This window comes from Phyllobates terribilis, unplaced genomic scaffold (assembly GCF_046119375.1).
Source record: "Phyllobates terribilis strain yellow unplaced genomic scaffold, ASM4611937v1 Scaffold_414__1_contigs__length_1644244, whole genome shotgun sequence".
Taxonomy (NCBI): domain Eukaryota; kingdom Metazoa; phylum Chordata; class Amphibia; order Anura; family Dendrobatidae; genus Phyllobates; species Phyllobates terribilis.
In genome coordinates, this window is record NW_027363174.1 from 32912 (window position 1) to 49877 (window position 16966).

Here is a 16966-nt window from a genome sequence, read left to right on the forward strand (position 1 = left end):
AACTCCACCTCTTTTAGCACAGTACCCTCAACCCCCGGCTGTTCCCACCCGCCTCAACACCGTTGGAAGGGAGGAGAACCAATTAAGGCGGGGGGGGGGGTGGAACGAGCAGCTGTCTACCCTTAGCAGGAGGGTTGCTGATTAATTACCTCTCCTGCTGCTGCTGCTGCTGGCTGTCCAGCAGCAGACTGAAGGTGGCTGCTGCTGTGCGCAGGTATATAAATGCTCAGAGCCTATTATGACACGCGCAGCCAGCGTTCCATTGCCACATTCCGTCTACTGCAGGCGGGATACCTGGATGGCTGAATGTCACTGAGAAGCTCACAGAGACCGCCATAAGCAACAGTTTAAAAGAATGCCACAGACTAATCAACCAAACTTTTTGGGTTGGTTTCTCTTTTATAGTCTGCAGGCATTAAATGAAAGAAGTCAGTGTTCCAGCAGAGGGAGACAACGTTTCAGAAAAGGCATTGTAGCAAACCAAAAAAGAAATTTTAAGCGCAGCAGAGTAACCAGCTCACATACCTGTTAGCTCAGGTGAGTTTAAAAGGCTGCTGTTGATAACAAGGGCATTTGCTAAATAGATGGTGTGTGTGCAACAATATACTGAAAGGTCAATTATATTGTGCAGCTTATCTCACCACCTGTAGTTATTTAGGTGAAAGCTCCAAAATGCTTGCCTAATATGTCTGTTTATCCAAAAGGAAGTATAGAGGGAGAGCTAGATAGATAGCATTGCATTACATTACATTACATGGCAATGCAATGCACAGTTGCTGAAGTTGAACCAAAATGAGCTTGTCATCTGGCTTCTGCAACTTTTAACATGAAAAATCCAATGAGGAGAAGAAAAGCAAAGCCAAAGAGTCCATCCCAAAATCCAACAAACAAGCAAAATGAACAAAAAGCATTGAATTCAATTCTTTCTGATTTTAGAAACTGCATTAAAGAAGGGGTGCACCGGTCCTGGAGATACTGCAATACCAGGTCAATGCGTGGAGTGGACAGAGCAAGCTCTTTTTCCATCTCCCTGTTCTAAAAATCCATTTAATATATGGTCCCCAGATAGGGGACGTATCAGATATTAAACTGATAAGAACAGATACTACACTTGATCTTAGCCAAAAGGCCGAGAAGCGATAACCAGAATTGGTTTCCGACTACGGTGCCACCCAAGGATTCTGAAAAGTCCATTTGTGGAGATGGCCACCTGGACTCCCGTTAAGAAGACATGCTGTCAACCTCTAGATCCCTCACATGCCTGCACTTTTCGGCTTGCTGCTGCTGCAATCCACGCGTTTTAGATCTGCATAACTCCACCTCTTTTAGCACAGTACCCTCAACCCCCGGCTGTTCCCACCCGCCTCAACACCGTTGGAAGGGAGGAGAACCAATTAAGGCGGGGGGGGGGTGGAACGAGCAGCTGTCTACCCTTAGCAGGAGGGTTGCTGATTAATTACCTCTCCTGCTGCTGCTGCTGCTGGCTGTCCAGCAGCAGACTGAAGGTGGCTGCTGCTGTGCGCAGGTATATAAAGGCTCAGAGCCTATTATGACACGCGCAGCCAGCGTTCCATTGCCACATTCCGTCTACTGCAGGCGGGATACCTGGATGGCTGAATGTCACTGAGAAGCTCACAGAGACCGCCATAAGCAACAGTTTAAAAGAATGCCACAGACTAATCAACCAAACTTTTTGGGTTGGTTTCTCTTTTATAGTCTGCAGGCATTAAATGAAAGAAGTCAGTGTTCCAGCAGAGGGAGACAACGTTTCAGAAAAGGCATTGTAGCAAACCAAAAAAGAAATTTTAAGCGCAGCAGAGTAACCAGCTCACATACCTGTTAGCTCAGGTGAGTTTAAAAGGCTGCTGTTGATAACAAGGGCATTTGCTAAATAGATGGTGTGTGTGCAACAATATACTGAAAGGTCAATTATATTGTGCAGCTTATCTCACCACCTGTAGTTATTTAGGTGAAAGCTCCAAAATGCTTGCCTAATATGTCTGTTTATCCAAAAGGAAGTATAGAGGGAGAGCTAGATAGATAGCATTGCATTACATTACATTACATTACATGGCAATGCAATGCACAGTTGCTGAAGTTGAACCAAAATGAGCTTGTCATCTGGCTTCTGCAACTTTTAACATGAAAAATCCAATGAGGAGAAGAAAAGCAAAGCCAAAGAGTCCATCCCAAAATCCGACAAACAAGCAAAATGAACAAAAAGCATTGAATTCAATTCTTTCTGATTTTAGAAACTGCATTAAAGAAGGGGTGCACCGGTCCTGGAGATACTGCAATACCAGGTCAATGCGTGGAGTGGACAGAGCAAGCTCTTTTTCCATCTCCCTGTTCTAAAAATCCATTTAATATATGGTCCCCAGATAGGGGACGTATCAGATATTATACTGATAAGAACAGATACTACACTTGATCTTAGCCAAAAGGCCGAGAAGCGATAACCAGAATTGGTTTCCGACTACGGTGCCACCCAAGGATTCTGAAAAGTCCATTTGTGGAGATGGCCACCTGGACTCCCGTTAAGAAGACATGCTGTCAACCTCTAGATCCCTCACATGCCTGCACTTTTCGGCTTGCTGCTGCTGCAATCCACGCGTTTTAGATCTGCATAACTCCACCTCTTTTAGCACAGTACCCTCAACCCCCGGCTGTTCCCACCCGCCTCAACACCGTTGGAAGGGAGGAGAACCAATTAAGGCGGGGGGGGGGTGGAACGAGCAGCTGTCTACCCTTAGCAGGAGGGTTGCTGATTAATTACCTCTCCTGCTGCTGCTGCTGCTGGCTGTCCAGCAGCAGACTGAAGGTGGCTGCTGCTGTGCGCAGGTATATAAAGGCTCAGAGCCTATTATGACACGCGCAGCCAGCGTTCCATTGCCACATTCCGTCTACTGCAGGCGGGATACCTGGATGGCTGAATGTCACTGAGAAGCTCACAGAGACCGCCATAAGCAACAGTTTAAAAGAATGCCACAGACTAATCAACCAAACTTTTTGGGTTGGTTTCTCTTTTATAGTCTGCAGGCATTAAATGAAAGAAGTCAGTGTTCCAGCAGAGGGAGACAACGTTTCAGAAAAGGCATTGTAGCAAACCAAAAAAGAAATTTTAAGCGCAGCAGAGTAACCAGCTCACATACCTGTTAGCTCAGGTGAGTTTAAAAGGCTGCTGTTGATAACAAGGGCATTTGCTAAATAGATGGTGTGTGTGCAACAATATACTGAAAGGTCAATTATATTGTGCAGCTTATCTCACCACCTGTAGTTATTTAGGTGAAAGCTCCAAAATGCTTGCCTAATATGTCTGTTTATCCAAAAGGAAGTATAGAGGGAGAGCTAGATAGATAGCATTGCATTACATTACATTACATGGCAATGCAATGCACAGTTGCTGAAGTTGAACCAAAATGAGCTTGTCATCTGGCTTCTGCAACTTTTAACATGAAAAATCCAATGAGGAGAAGAAAAGCAAAGCCAAAGAGTCCATCCCAAAATCCGACAAACGAGCAAAATGAACAAAAAGCATTGAATTCAATTCTTTCTGATTTTAGAAACTGCATTAAAGAAGGGGTGCACCGGTCCTGGAGATACTGCAATACCAGGTCAATGCGTGGAGTGGACAGAGCAAGCTCTTTTTCCATCTCCCTGTTCTAAAAATCCATTTAATATATGGTCCCCAGATAGGGGACGTATCAGATATTAAACTGATAAGAACAGATACTACACTTGATCTTAGCCAAAAGGCCGAGAAGCGATAACCAGAATTGGTTTCCGACTACGGTGCCACCCAAGGATTCTGAAAAGTCCATTTGTGGAGATGGCCACCTGGACTCCCGTTAAGAAGACATGCTGTCAACCTCTAGATCCCTCACATGCCTGCACTTTTCGGCTTGCTGCTGCTGCAATCCACGCGTTTTAGATCTGCATAACTCCACCTCTTTTAGCACAGTACCCTCAACCCCCGGCTGTTCCCACCCGCCTCAACACCGTTGGAAGGGAGGAGAACCAATTAAGGCGGGGGGGGGGTGGAACGAGCAGCTGTCTACCCTTAGCAGGAGGGTTGCTGATTAATTACCTCTCCTGCTGCTGCTGCTGCTGGCTGTCCAGCAGCAGACTGAAGGTGGCTGCTGCTGTGCGCAGGTATATAAAGGCTCAGAGCCTATTATGACACGCGCAGCCAGCGTTCCATTGCCACATTCCGTCTACTGCAGGCGGGATACCTGGATGGCTGAATGTCACTGAGAAGCTCACAGAGACCGCCATAAGCAACAGTTTAAAAGAATGCCACAGACTAATCAACCAAACTTTTTGGGTTGGTTTCTCTTTTATAGTCTGCAGGCATTAAATGAAAGAAGTCAGTGTTCCAGCAGAGGGAGACAACGTTTCAGAAAAGGCATTGTAGCAAACCAAAAAAGAAATTTTAAGCGCAGCAGAGTAACCAGCTCACATACCTGTTAGCTCAGGTGAGTTTAAAAGGCTGCTGTTGATAACAAGGGCATTTGCTAAATAGATGGTGTGTGTGCAACAATATACTGAAAGGTCAATTATATTGTGCAGCTTATCTCACCACCTGTAGTTATTTAGGTGAAAGCTCCAAAATGCTTGCCTAATATGTCTGTTTATCCAAAAGGAAGTATAGAGGGAGAGCTAGATAGATAGCATTGCATTACATTACATTACATGGCAATGCAATGCACAGTTGCTGAAGTTGAACCAAAATGAGCTTGTCATCTGGCTTCTGCAACTTTTAACATGAAAAATCCAATGAGGAGAAGAAAAGCAAAGCCAAAGAGTCCATCCCAAAATCCGACAAACAAGCAAAATGAACAAAAAGCATTGAATTCAATTCTTTCTGATTTTAGAAACTGCATTAAAGAAGGGGTGCACCGGTCCTGGAGATACTGCAATACCAGGTCAATGCGTGGAGTGGACAGAGCAAGCTCTTTTTCCATCTCCCTGTTCTAAAAATCCATTTAATATATGGTCCCCAGATAGGGGACGTATCAGATATTAAACTGATAAGAACAGATACTACACTTGATCTTAGCCAAAAGGCCGAGAAGCGATAACCAGAATTGGTTTCCGACTACGGTGCCACCCAAGGATTCTGAAAAGTCCATTTGTGGAGATGGCCACCTGGACTCCCGTTAAGAAGACATGCTGTCAACCTCTAGATCCCTCACATGCCTGCACTTTTCGGCTTGCTGCTGCTGCAATCCACGCGTTTTAGATCTGCATAACTCCACCTCTTTTAGCACAGTACCCTCAACCCCCGGCTGTTCCCACCCGCCTCAACACCGTTGGAAGGGAGGAGAACCAATTAAGGCGGGGGGGGGGGTGGAACGAGCAGCTGTCTACCCTTAGCAGGAGGGTTGCTGATTAATTACCTCTCCTGCTGCTGCTGCTGCTGGCTGTCCAGCAGCAGACTGAAGGTGGCTGCTGCTGTGCGCAGGTATATAAAGGCTCAGAGCCTATTATGACACGCGCAGCCAGCGTTCCATTGCCACATTCCGTCTACTGCAGGCGGGATACCTGGATGGCTGAATGTCACTGAGAAGCTCACAGAGACCGCCATAAGCAACAGTTTAAAAGAATGCCACAGACTAATCAACCAAACTTTTTGGGTTGGTTTCTCTTTTATAGTCTGCAGGCATTAAATGAAAGAAGTCAGTGTTCCAGCAGAGGGAGACAACGTTTCAGAAAAGGCATTGTAGCAAACCAAAAAAGAAATTTTAAGCGCAGCAGAGTAACCAGCTCACATACCTGTTAGCTCAGGTGAGTTTAAAAGGCTGCTGTTGATAACAAAGGCATTTGCTAAATAGATGGTGTGTGTGCAACAATATACTGAAAGGTCAATTATATTGTGCAGCTTATCTCACCACCTGTAGTTATTTAGGTGAAAGCTCCAAAATGCTTGCCTAATATGTCTGTTTATCCAAAAGGAAGTATAGAGGGAGAGCTAGATAGATAGCATTGCATTACATTACATTACATGGCAATGCAATGCACAGTTGCTGAAGTTGAACCAAAATGAGCTTGTCATCTGGCTTCTGCAACTTTTAACATGAAAAATCCAATGAGGAGAAGAAAAGCAAAGCCAAAGAGTCCATCCCAAAATCCGACAAACAAGCAAAATGAACAAAAAGCATTGAATTCAATTCTTTCTGATTTTAGAAACTGCATTAAAGAAGGGGTGCACCGGTCCTGGAGATACTGCAATACCAGGTCAATGCGTGGAGTGGACAGAGCAAGCTCTTTTTCCATCTCCCTGTTCTAAAAATCCATTTAATATACGGTCCCCAGATAGGGGACGTATCAGATATTAAACTGATAAGAACAGATACTACACTTGATCTTAGCCAAAAGGCCGAGAAGCGATAACCAGAATTGGTTTCCGACTACGGTGCCACCCAAGGATTCTGAAAAGTCCATTTGTGGAGATGGCCACCTGGACTCCCGTTAAGAAGACATGCTGTCAACCTCTAGATCCCTCACATGCCTGCACTTTTCGGCTTGCTGCTGCTGCAATCCACGCGTTTTAGATCTGCATAACTCCACCTCTTTTAGCACAGTACCCTCAACCCCCGGCTGTTCCCACCCGCCTCAACACCGTTGGAAGGGAGGAGAACCAATTAAGGCGGGGGGGGGGTGGAACGAGCAGCTGTCTACCCTTAGCAGGAGGGTTGCTGATTAATTACCTCTCCTGCTGCTGCTGCTGCTGGCTGTCCAGCAGCAGACTGAAGGTGGCTGCTGCTGTGCGCAGGTATATAAAGGCTCAGAGCCTATTATGACACGCGCAGCCAGCGTTCCATTGCCACATTCCGTCTACTGCAGGCGGGATACCTGGATGGCTGAATGTCACTGAGAAGCTCACAGAGACCGCCATAAGCAACAGTTTAAAAGAATGCCACAGACTAATCAACCAAACTTTTTGGGTTGCTTTCTCTTTTATAGTCTGCAGGCATTAAATGAAAGAAGTCAGTGTTCCAGCAGAGGGAGACAACGTTTCAGAAAAGGCATTGTAGCAAACCAAAAAAGAAATTTTAAGCGCAGCAGAGTAACCAGCTCACATACCTGTTAGCTCAGGTGAGTTTAAAAGGCTGCTGTTGATAACAAGGGCATTTGCTAAATAGATGGTGTGTGTGCAACAATATACTGAAAGGTCAATTATATTGTGCAGCTTATCTCACCACCTGTAGTTATTTAGGTGAAAGCTCCAAAATGCTTGCCTAATATGTCTGTTTATCCAAAAGGAAGTATAGAGGGAGAGCTAGATAGATAGCATTGCATTACATTACATTACATTACATGGCAATGCAATGCACAGTTGCTGAAGTTGAACCAAAATGAGCTTGTCATCTGGCTTCTGCAACTTTTAACATGAAAAATCCAATGAGGAGAAGAAAAGCAAAGCCAAAGAGTCCATCCCAAAATACGACAAACAAGCAAAATGAACAAAAAGCATTGAATTCAATTCTTTCTGATTTTAGAAACTGCATTAAAGAAGGGGTGCACCGGTCCTGGAGATACTGCAATACCAGGTCAATGCGTGGAGTGGACAGAGCAAGCTCTTTTTCCATCTCCCTGTTCTAAAAATCCATTTAATATATGGTCCCCAGATAGGGGACGTATCAGATATTATACTGATAAGAACAGATACTACACTTGATCTTAGCCAAAAGGCCGAGAAGCGATAACCAGAATTGGTTTCCGACTACGGTGCCACCCAAGGATTCTGAAAAGTCCATTTGTGGAGATGGCCACCTGGACTCCCGTTAAGAAGACATGCTGTCAACCTCTAGATCCCTCACATGCCTGCACTTTTCGGCTTGCTGCTGCTGCAATCCACGCGTTTTAGATCTGCATAACTCCACCTCTTTTAGCACAGTACCCTCAACCCCCGGCTGTTCCCACCCGCCTCAACACCGTTGGAAGGGAGGAGAACCAATTAAGGCGGGGGGGGGGTGGAACGAGCAGCTGTCTACCCTTAGCAGGAGGGTTGCTGATTAATTACCTCTCCTGCTGCTGCTGCTGCTGGCTGTCCAGCAGCAGACTGAAGGTGGCTGCTGCTGTGCGCAGGTATATAAAGGCTCAGAGCCTATTATGACACGCGCAGCCAGCGTTCCATTGCCACATTCCGTCTACTGCAGGCGGGATACCTGGATGGCTGAATGTCACTGAGAAGCTCACAGAGACCGCCATAAGCAACAGTTTAAAAGAATGCCACAGACTAATCAACCAAACTTTTTGGGTTAGTTTCTCTTTTATAGTCTGCAGGCATTAAATGAAAGAAGTCAGTGTTCCAGCAGAGGGAGACAACGTTTCAGAAAAGGCATTGTAGCAAACCAAAAAAGAAATTTTAAGCGCAGCAGAGTAACCAGCTCACATACCTGTTAGCTCAGGTGAGTTTAAAAGGCTGCTGTTGATAACAAGGGCATTTGCTAAATAGATGGTGTGTGTGCAACAATATACTGAAAGGTCAATTATATTGTGCAGCTTATCTCACCACCTGTAGTTATTTAGGTGAAAGCTCCAAAATGCTTGCCTAATATGTCTGTTTATCCAAAAGGAAGTATAGAGGGAGAGCTAGATAGATAGCATTGCATTACATTACATTACATGGCAATGCAATGCACAGTTGCTGAAGTTGAACCAAAATGAGCTTGTCATCTGGCTTCTGCAACTTTTAACATGAAAAATCCAATGAGGAGAAGAAAAGCAAAGCCAAAGAGTCCATCCCAAAATCCGACAAACAAGCAAAATGAACAAAAAGCATTGAATTCAATTCTTTCTGATTTTAGAAACTGCATTAAAGAAGGGGTGCACCGGTCCTGGAGATACTGCAATACCAGGTCAATGCGTGGAGTGGACAGAGCAAGCTCTTTTTCCATCTCCCTGTTCTAAAAATCCATTTAATATATGGTCCCCAGATAGGGGACGTATCAGATATTAAACTGATAAGAACAGATACTACACTTGATCTTAGCCAAAAGGCCGAGAAGCGATAACCAGAATTGGTTTCCGACTACGGTGCCACCCAAGGATTCTGAAAAGTCCATTTGTGGAGATGGCCACCTGGACTCCCGTTAAGAAGACATGCTGTCAACCTCTAGATCCCTCACATGCCTGCACTTTTCGGCTTGCTGCTGCTGCAATCCACGCGTTTTAGATCTGCATAACTCCACCTCTTTTAGCACAGTACCCTCAACCCCCGGCTGCTCCCACCCGCCTCAACACCGTTGGAAGGGAGGAGAACCAATTAAGGCGGGGGGGGGGTGGAACGAGCAGCTGTCTACCCTTAGCAGGAGGGTTGCTGATTAATTACCTCTCCTGCTGCTGCTGCTGCTGGCTGTCCAGCAGCAGACTGAAGGTGGCTGCTGCTGTGCGCAGGTATATAAAGGCTCAGAGCCTATTATGACACGCGCAGCCAGCGTTCCATTGCCACATTCCGTCTACTGCAGGCGGGATACCTGGATGGCTGAATGTCACTGAGAAGCTCACAGAGACCGCCATAAGCAACAGTTTAAAAGAATGCCACAGACTAATCAACCAAACTTTTTGGGTTGGTTTCTCTTTTATAGTCTGCAGGCATTAAATGAAAGAAGTCAGTGTTCCAGCAGAGGGAGACAACGTTTCAGAAAAGGCATTGTAGCAAACCAAAAAAGAAATTTTAAGCGCAGCAGAGTAACCAGCTCACATACCTGTTAGCTCAGGTGAGTTTAAAAGGCTGCTGTTGATAACAAGGGCATTTGCTAAATAGATGGTGTGTGTGCAACAATATACTGAAAGGTCAATTATATTGTGCAGCTTATCTCACCACCTGTAGTTATTTAGGTGAAAGCTCCAAAATGCTTGCCTAATATGTCTGTTTATCCAAAAGGAAGTATAGAGGGAGAGCTAGATAGATAGCATTGCATTACATTACATTACATTACATGGCAATGCAATGCACAGTTGCTGAAGTTGAACCAAAATGAGCTTGTCATCTGGCTTCTGCAACTTTTAACATGAAAAATCCAATGAGGAGAAGAAAAGCAAAGCCAAAGAGTCCATCCCAAAATACGACAAACAAGCAAAATGAACAAAAAGCATTGAATTCAATTCTTTCTGATTTTAGAAACTGCATTAAAGAAGGGGTGCACCGGTCCTGGAGATACTGCAATACCAGGTCAATGCGTGGAGTGGACAGAGCAAGCTCTTTTTCCATCTCCCTGTTCTAAAAATCCATTTAATATATGGTCCCCAGATAGGGGACGTATCAGATATTATACTGATAAGAACAGATACTACACTTGATCTTAGCCAAAAGGCCGAGAATCGATAACCAGAATTGGTTTCCGACTACGGTGCCACCCAAGGATTCTGAAAAGTCCATTTGTGGAGATGGCCACCTGGACTCCCGTTAAGAAGACATGCTGTCAACCTCTAGATCCCTCACATGCCTGCACTTTTCGGCTTGCTGCTGCTGCAATCCACGCGTTTTAGATCTGCATAACTCCACCTCTTTTAGCACAGTACCCTCAACCCCCGGCTGTTCCCACCCGCCTCAACACCGTTGGAAGGGAGGAGAACCAATTAAGGCGGGGGGGGGGTGGAACGAGCAGCTGTCTACCCTTAGCAGGAGGGTTGCTGATTAATTACCTCTCCTGCTGCTGCTGCTGCTGGCTGTCCAGCAGCAGACTGAAGGTGGCTGCTGCTGTGCGCAGGTATATAAAGGCTCAGAGCCTATTATGACACGCGCAGCCAGCGTTCCATTGCCACATTCCGTCTACTGCAGGCGGGATACCTGGATGGCTGAATGTCACTGAGAAGCTCACAGAGACCGCCATAAGCAACAGTTTAAAAGAATGCCACAGACTAATCAACCAAACTTTTTGGGTTGGTTTCTCTTTTATAGTCTGCAGGCATTAAATGAAAGAAGTCAGTGTTCCAGCAGAGGGAGACAACGTTTCAGAAAAGGCATTGTAGCAAACCAAAAAAGAAATTTTAAGCGCAGCAGAGTAACCAGCTCACATACCTGTTAGCTCAGGTGAGTTTAAAAGGCTGCTGTTGATAACAAGGGCATTTGCTAAATAGATGGTGTGTGTGCAACAATATACTGAAAGGTCAATTATATTGTGCAGCTTATCTCACCACCTGTAGTTATTTAGGTGAAAGCTCCAAAATGCTTGCCTAATATGTCTGTTTATCCAAAATGAAGTATAGAGGGAGAGCTAGATAGATAGCATTGCATTACATTACATTACATGGCAATGCAATGCACAGTTGCTGAAGTTGAACCAAAATGAGCTTGTCATCTGGCTTCTGCAACTTTTAACATGAAAAATCCAATGAGGAGAAGAAAAGCAAAGCCAAAGAGTCCATCCCAAAATCCGACAAACAAGCAAAATGAACAAAAAGCATTGAATTCAATTCTTTCTGATTTTAGAAACTGCATTAAAGAAGGGGTGCACCGGTCCTGGAGATACTGCAATACCAGGTCAATGCGTGGAGTGGACAGAGCAAGCTCTTTTTCCATCTCCCTGTTCTAAAAATCCATTTAATATATGGTCCCCAGATAGGGGACGTATCAGATATTAAACTGATAAGAACAGATACTACACTTGATCTTAGCCAAAAGGCCGAGAAGCGATAACCAGAATTGGTTTCCGACTACGGTGCCACCCAAGGATTCTGAAAAGTCCATTTGTGGAGATGGCCACCTGGACTCCCGTTAAGAAGACATGCTGTCAACCTCTAGATCCCTCACATGCCTGCACTTTTCGGCTTGCTGCTGCTGCAATCCACGCGTTTTAGATCTGCATAACTCCACCTCTTTTAGCACAGTACCCTCAACCCCCGGCTGTTCCCACCCGCCTCAACACCGTTGGAAGGGAGGAGAACCAATTAAGGCGGGGGGGGGGGGGGTGGAACGAGCAGCTGTCTACCCTTAGCAGGAGGGTTGCTGATTAATTACCTCTCCTGCTGCTGCTGCTGCTGGCTGTCCAGCAGCAGACTGAAGGTGGCTGCTGCTGTGCGCAGGTATATAAAGGCTCAGAGCCTATTATGACACGCGCAGCCAGCGTTCCATTGCCACATTCCGTCTACTGCAGGCGGGATACCTGGATGGCTGAATGTCACTGAGAAGCTCACAGAGACCGCCATAAGCAACAGTTTAAAAGAATGCCACAGACTAATCAACCAAACTTTTTGGGTTGGTTTCTCTTTTATAGTCTGCAGGCATTAAATGAAAGAAGTCAGTGTTCCAGCAGAGGGAGACAACGTTTCAGAAAAGGCATTGTAGCAAACCAAAAAAGAAATTTTAAGCGCAGCAGAGTAACCAGCTCACATACCTGTTAGCTCAGGTGAGTTTAAAAGGCTGCTGTTGATAACAAAGGCATTTGCTAAATAGATGGTGTGTGTGCAACAATATACTGAAAGGTCAATTATATTGTGCAGCTTATCTCACCACCTGTAGTTATTTAGGTGAAAGCTCCAAAATGCTTGCCTAATATGTCTGTTTATCCAAAAGGAAGTATAGAGGGAGAGCTAGATAGATAGCATTGCATTACATTACATTACATGGCAATGCAATGCACAGTTGCTGAAGTTGAACCAAAATGAGCTTGTCATCTGGCTTCTGCAACTTTTAACATGAAAAATCCAATGAGGAGAAGAAAAGCAAAGCCAAAGAGTCCATCCCAAAATCCGACAAACAAGCAAAATGAACAAAAAGCATTGAATTCAATTCTTTCTGATTTTAGAAACTGCATTAAAGAAGGGGTGCACCGGTCCTGGAGATACTGCAATACCAGGTCAATGCGTGGAGTGGACAGAGCAAGCTCTTTTTCCATCTCCCTGTTCTAAAAATCCATTTAATATATGGTCCCCAGATAGGGGACGTATCAGATATTAAACTGATAAGAACAGATACTACACTTGATCTTAGCCAAAAGGCCGAGAAGCGATAACCAGAATTGGTTTCCGACTACGGTGCCACCCAAGGATTCTGAAAAGTCCATTTGTGGAGATGGCCACCTGGACTCCCGTTAAGAAGACATGCTGTCAACCTCTAGATCCCTCACATGCCTGCACTTTTCGGCTTGCTGCTGCTGCAATCCACGCGTTTTAGATCTGCATAACTCCACCTCTTTTAGCACAGTACCCTCAACCCCCGGCTGCTCCCACCCGCCTCAACACCGTTGGAAGGGAGGAGAACCAATTAAGGCGGGGGGGGGGTGGAACGAGCAGCTGTCTACCCTTAGCAGGAGGGTTGCTGATTAATTACCTCTCCTGCTGCTGCTGCTGCTGGCTGTCCAGCAGCAGACTGAAGGTGGCTGCTGCTGTGCGCAGGTATATAAAGGCTCAGAGCCTATTATGACACGCGCAGCCAGCGTTCCATTGCCACATTCCGTCTACTGCAGGCGGGATACCTGGATGGCTGAATGTCACTGAGAAGCTCACAGAGACCGCCATAAGCAACAGTTTAAAAGAATGCCACAGACTAATCAACCAAACTTTTTGGGTTGGTTTCTCTTTTATAGTCTGCAGGCATTAAATGAAAGAAGTCAGTGTTCCAGCAGAGGGAGACAACGTTTCAGAAAAGGCATTGTAGCAAACCAAAAAAGAAATTTTAAGCGCAGCAGAGTAACCAGCTCACATACCTGTTAGCTCAGGTGAGTTTAAAAGGCTGCTGTTGATAACAAGGGCATTTGCTAAATAGATGGTGTGTGTGCAACAATATACTGAAAGGTCAATTATATTGTGCAGCTTATCTCACCACCTGTAGTTATTTAGGTGAAAGCTCCAAAATGCTTGCCTAATATGTCTGTTTATCCAAAAGGAAGTATAGAGGGAGAGCTAGATAGATAGCATTGCATTACATTACATTACATTACATGGCAATGCAATGCACAGTTGCTGAAGTTGAACCAAAATGAGCTTGTCATCTGGCTTCTGCAACTTTTAACATGAAAAATCCAATGAGGAGAAGAAAAGCAAAGCCAAAGAGTCCATCCCAAAATACGACAAACAAGCAAAATGAACAAAAAGCATTGAATTCAATTCTTTCTGATTTTAGAAACTGCATTAAAGAAGGGGTGCACCGGTCCTGGAGATACTGCAATACCAGGTCAATGCGTGGAGTGGACAGAGCAAGCTCTTTTTCCATCTCCCTGTTCTAAAAATCCATTTAATATATGGTCCCCAGATAGGGGACGTATCAGATATTATACTGATAAGAACAGATACTACACTTGATCTTAGCCAAAAGGCCGAGAATCGATAACCAGAATTGGTTTCCGACTACGGTGCCACCCAAGGATTCTGAAAAGTCCATTTGTGGAGATGGCCACCTGGACTCCCGTTAAGAAGACATGCTGTCAACCTCTAGATCCCTCACATGCCTGCACTTTTCGGCTTGCTGCTGCTGCAATCCACGCGTTTTAGATCTGCATAACTCCACCTCTTTTAGCACAGTACCCTCAACCCCCGGCTGTTCCCACCCGCCTCAACACCGTTGGAAGGGAGGAGAACCAATTAAGGCGGGGGGGGGGTGGAACGAGCAGCTGTCTACCCTTAGCAGGAGGGTTGCTGATTAATTACCTCTCCTGCTGCTGCTGCTGCTGGCTGTCCAGCAGCAGACTGAAGGTGGCTGCTGCTGTGCGCAGGTATATAAAGGCTCAGAGCCTATTATGACACGCGCAGCCAGCGTTCCATTGCCACATTCCGTCTACTGCAGGCGGGATACCTGGATGGCTGAATGTCACTGAGAAGCTCACAGAGACCGCCATAAGCAACAGTTTAAAAGAATGCCACAGACTAATCAACCAAACTTTTTGGGTTGGTTTCTCTTTTATAGTCTGCAGGCATTAAATGAAAGAAGTCAGTGTTCCAGCAGAGGGAGACAACGTTTCAGAAAAGGCATTGTAGCAAACCAAAAAAGAAATTTTAAGCGCAGCAGAGTAACCAGCTCACATACCTGTTAGCTCAGGTGAGTTTAAAAGGCTGCTGTTGATAACAAGGGCATTTGCTAAATAGATGGTGTGTGTGCAACAATATACTGAAAGGTCAATTATATTGTGCAGCTTATCTCACCACCTGTAGTTATTTAGGTGAAAGCTCCAAAATGCTTGCCTAATATGTCTGTTTATCCAAAAGGAAGTATAGAGGGAGAGCTAGATAGATAGCATTGCATTACATTACATTACATGGCAATGCAATGCACAGTTGCTGAAGTTGAACCAAAATGAGCTTGTCATCTGGCTTCTGCAACTTTTAACATGAAAAATCCAATGAGGAGAAGAAAAGCAAAGCCAAAGAGTCCATCCCAAAATCCGACAAACAAGCAAAATGAACAAAAAGCATTGAATTCAATTCTTTCTGATTTTAGAAACTGCATTAAAGAAGGGGTGCACCGGTCCTGGAGATACTGCAATACCAGGTCAATGCGTGGAGTGGACAGAGCAAGCTCTTTTTCCATCTCCCTGTTCTAAAAATCCATTTAATATATGGTCCCCAGATAGGGGACGTATCAGATATTAAACTGATAAGAACAGATACTACACTTGATCTTAGCCAAAAGGCCGAGAAGCGATAACCAGAATTGGTTTCCGACTACGGTGCCACCCAAGGATTCTGAAAAGTCCATTTGTGGAGATGGCCACCTGGACTCCCGTTAAGAAGACATGCTGTCAACCTCTAGATCCCTCACATGCCTGCACTTTTCGGCTTGCTGCTGCTGCAATCCACGCGTTTTAGATCTGCATAACTCCACCTCTTTTAGCACAGTACCCTCAACCCCCGGCTGTTCCCACCCGCCTCAACACCGTTGGAAGGGAGGAGAACCAATTAAGGCGGGGGGGGGGGGTGGAACGAGCAGCTGTCTACCCTTAGCAGGAGGGTTGCTGATTAATTACCTCTCCTGCTGCTGCTGCTGCTGGCTGTCCAGCAGCAGACTGAAGGTGGCTGCTGCTGTGCGCAGGTATATAAAGGCTCAGAGCCTATTATGACATGCGCAGCCAGCGTTCCATTGCCACATTCCGTCTACTGCAGGCGGGATACCTGGATGGCTGAATGTCACTGAGAAGCTCACAGAGACCGCCATAAGCAACAGTTTAAAAGAATGCCACAGACTAATCAACCAAACTTTTTGGGTTGGTTTCTCTTTTATAGTCTGCAGGCATTAAATGAAAGAAGTCAGTGTTCCAGCAGAGGGAGACAACGTTTCAGAAAAGGCATTGTAGCAAACCAAAAAAGAAATTTTAAGCGCAGCAGAGTAACCAGCTCACATACCTGTTAGCTCAGGTGAGTTTAAAAGGCTGCTGTTGATAACAAAGGCATTTGCTAAATAGATGGTGTGTGTGCAACAATATACTGAAAGGTCAATTATATTGTGCAGCTTATCTCACCACCTGTAGTTATTTAGGTGAAAGCTCCAAAATGCTTGCCTAATATGTCTGTTTATCCAAAAGGAAGTATAGAGGGAGAGCTAGATAGATAGCATTGCATTACATTACATTACATGGCAATGCAATGCACAGTTGCTGAAGTTGAACCAAAATGAGCTTGTCATCTGGCTTCTGCAACTTTTAACATGAAAAATCCAATGAGGAGAAGAAAAGCAAAGCCAAAGAGTCCATCCCAAAATCCGACAAACAAGCAAAATGAACAAAAAGCATTGAATTCAATTCTTTCTGATTTTAGAAACTGCATTAAAGAAGGGGTGCACCGGTCCTGGAGATACTGCAATACCAGGTCAATGCGTGGAGTGGACAGAGCAAGCTCTTTTTCCATCTCCCTGTTCTAAAAATCCATTTAATATATGGTCCCCAGATAGGGGACGTATCAGATATTAAACTGATAAGAACAGATACTACACTTGATCTTAGCCAAAAGGCCGAGAAGCGATAACCAGAATTGGTTTCCGACTACGGTGCCACCCAAGGATTCTGAAAAGTCCATTTGTGGAGATGGC

The 16966-nt window shown here is 45.1% G+C and overlaps 13 non-coding genes across 13 annotated transcripts; all 13 read right to left on the reverse strand.

Moving 5' to 3' along the window:
• Positions 1-950: 950 nt before the first annotated feature.
• Positions 951-1141, reverse strand: LOC141225767 (U2 spliceosomal RNA). Its single transcript, XR_012293006.1, has one exon. It is a non-coding gene; the product is annotated as a U2 spliceosomal RNA (small nuclear RNA).
• Positions 1142-2266: 1125 nt separating this feature from the next.
• Positions 2267-2457, reverse strand: LOC141226049 (U2 spliceosomal RNA). Its single transcript, XR_012293279.1, has one exon. It is a non-coding gene; the product is annotated as a U2 spliceosomal RNA (small nuclear RNA).
• Positions 2458-3577: 1120 nt separating this feature from the next.
• Positions 3578-3768, reverse strand: LOC141225778 (U2 spliceosomal RNA). Its single transcript, XR_012293017.1, has one exon. It is a non-coding gene; the product is annotated as a U2 spliceosomal RNA (small nuclear RNA).
• Positions 3769-4888: 1120 nt separating this feature from the next.
• LOC141225790 (U2 spliceosomal RNA) lies at positions 4889-5079 on the reverse strand. The gene has a single exon (XR_012293028.1). It is a non-coding gene; the product is annotated as a U2 spliceosomal RNA (small nuclear RNA).
• Positions 5080-6200: 1121 nt separating this feature from the next.
• On the reverse strand, positions 6201-6391 carry LOC141226031 (U2 spliceosomal RNA). The gene has a single exon (XR_012293261.1). It is a non-coding gene; the product is annotated as a U2 spliceosomal RNA (small nuclear RNA).
• Positions 6392-7516: 1125 nt separating this feature from the next.
• LOC141226050 (U2 spliceosomal RNA) lies at positions 7517-7707 on the reverse strand. The gene has a single exon (XR_012293280.1). It is a non-coding gene; the product is annotated as a U2 spliceosomal RNA (small nuclear RNA).
• Positions 7708-8827: 1120 nt separating this feature from the next.
• On the reverse strand, positions 8828-9018 carry LOC141225802 (U2 spliceosomal RNA). The gene has a single exon (XR_012293039.1). It is a non-coding gene; the product is annotated as a U2 spliceosomal RNA (small nuclear RNA).
• Positions 9019-10143: 1125 nt separating this feature from the next.
• LOC141226117 (U2 spliceosomal RNA) lies at positions 10144-10334 on the reverse strand. The gene has a single exon (XR_012293344.1). It is a non-coding gene; the product is annotated as a U2 spliceosomal RNA (small nuclear RNA).
• A 1120-nt stretch (positions 10335-11454) lies between these two features.
• Positions 11455-11645, reverse strand: LOC141225814 (U2 spliceosomal RNA). The gene has a single exon (XR_012293050.1). It is a non-coding gene; the product is annotated as a U2 spliceosomal RNA (small nuclear RNA).
• Positions 11646-12769: 1124 nt separating this feature from the next.
• LOC141225826 (U2 spliceosomal RNA) lies at positions 12770-12960 on the reverse strand. The gene has a single exon (XR_012293062.1). It is a non-coding gene; the product is annotated as a U2 spliceosomal RNA (small nuclear RNA).
• Positions 12961-14085: 1125 nt separating this feature from the next.
• LOC141226118 (U2 spliceosomal RNA) lies at positions 14086-14276 on the reverse strand. The gene has a single exon (XR_012293345.1). It is a non-coding gene; the product is annotated as a U2 spliceosomal RNA (small nuclear RNA).
• Positions 14277-15396: 1120 nt separating this feature from the next.
• Positions 15397-15587, reverse strand: LOC141225837 (U2 spliceosomal RNA). The gene has a single exon (XR_012293073.1). It is a non-coding gene; the product is annotated as a U2 spliceosomal RNA (small nuclear RNA).
• A 1122-nt stretch (positions 15588-16709) lies between these two features.
• LOC141225849 (U2 spliceosomal RNA) lies at positions 16710-16900 on the reverse strand. The gene has a single exon (XR_012293084.1). It is a non-coding gene; the product is annotated as a U2 spliceosomal RNA (small nuclear RNA).
• Positions 16901-16966: the final 66 nt, after the last annotated feature.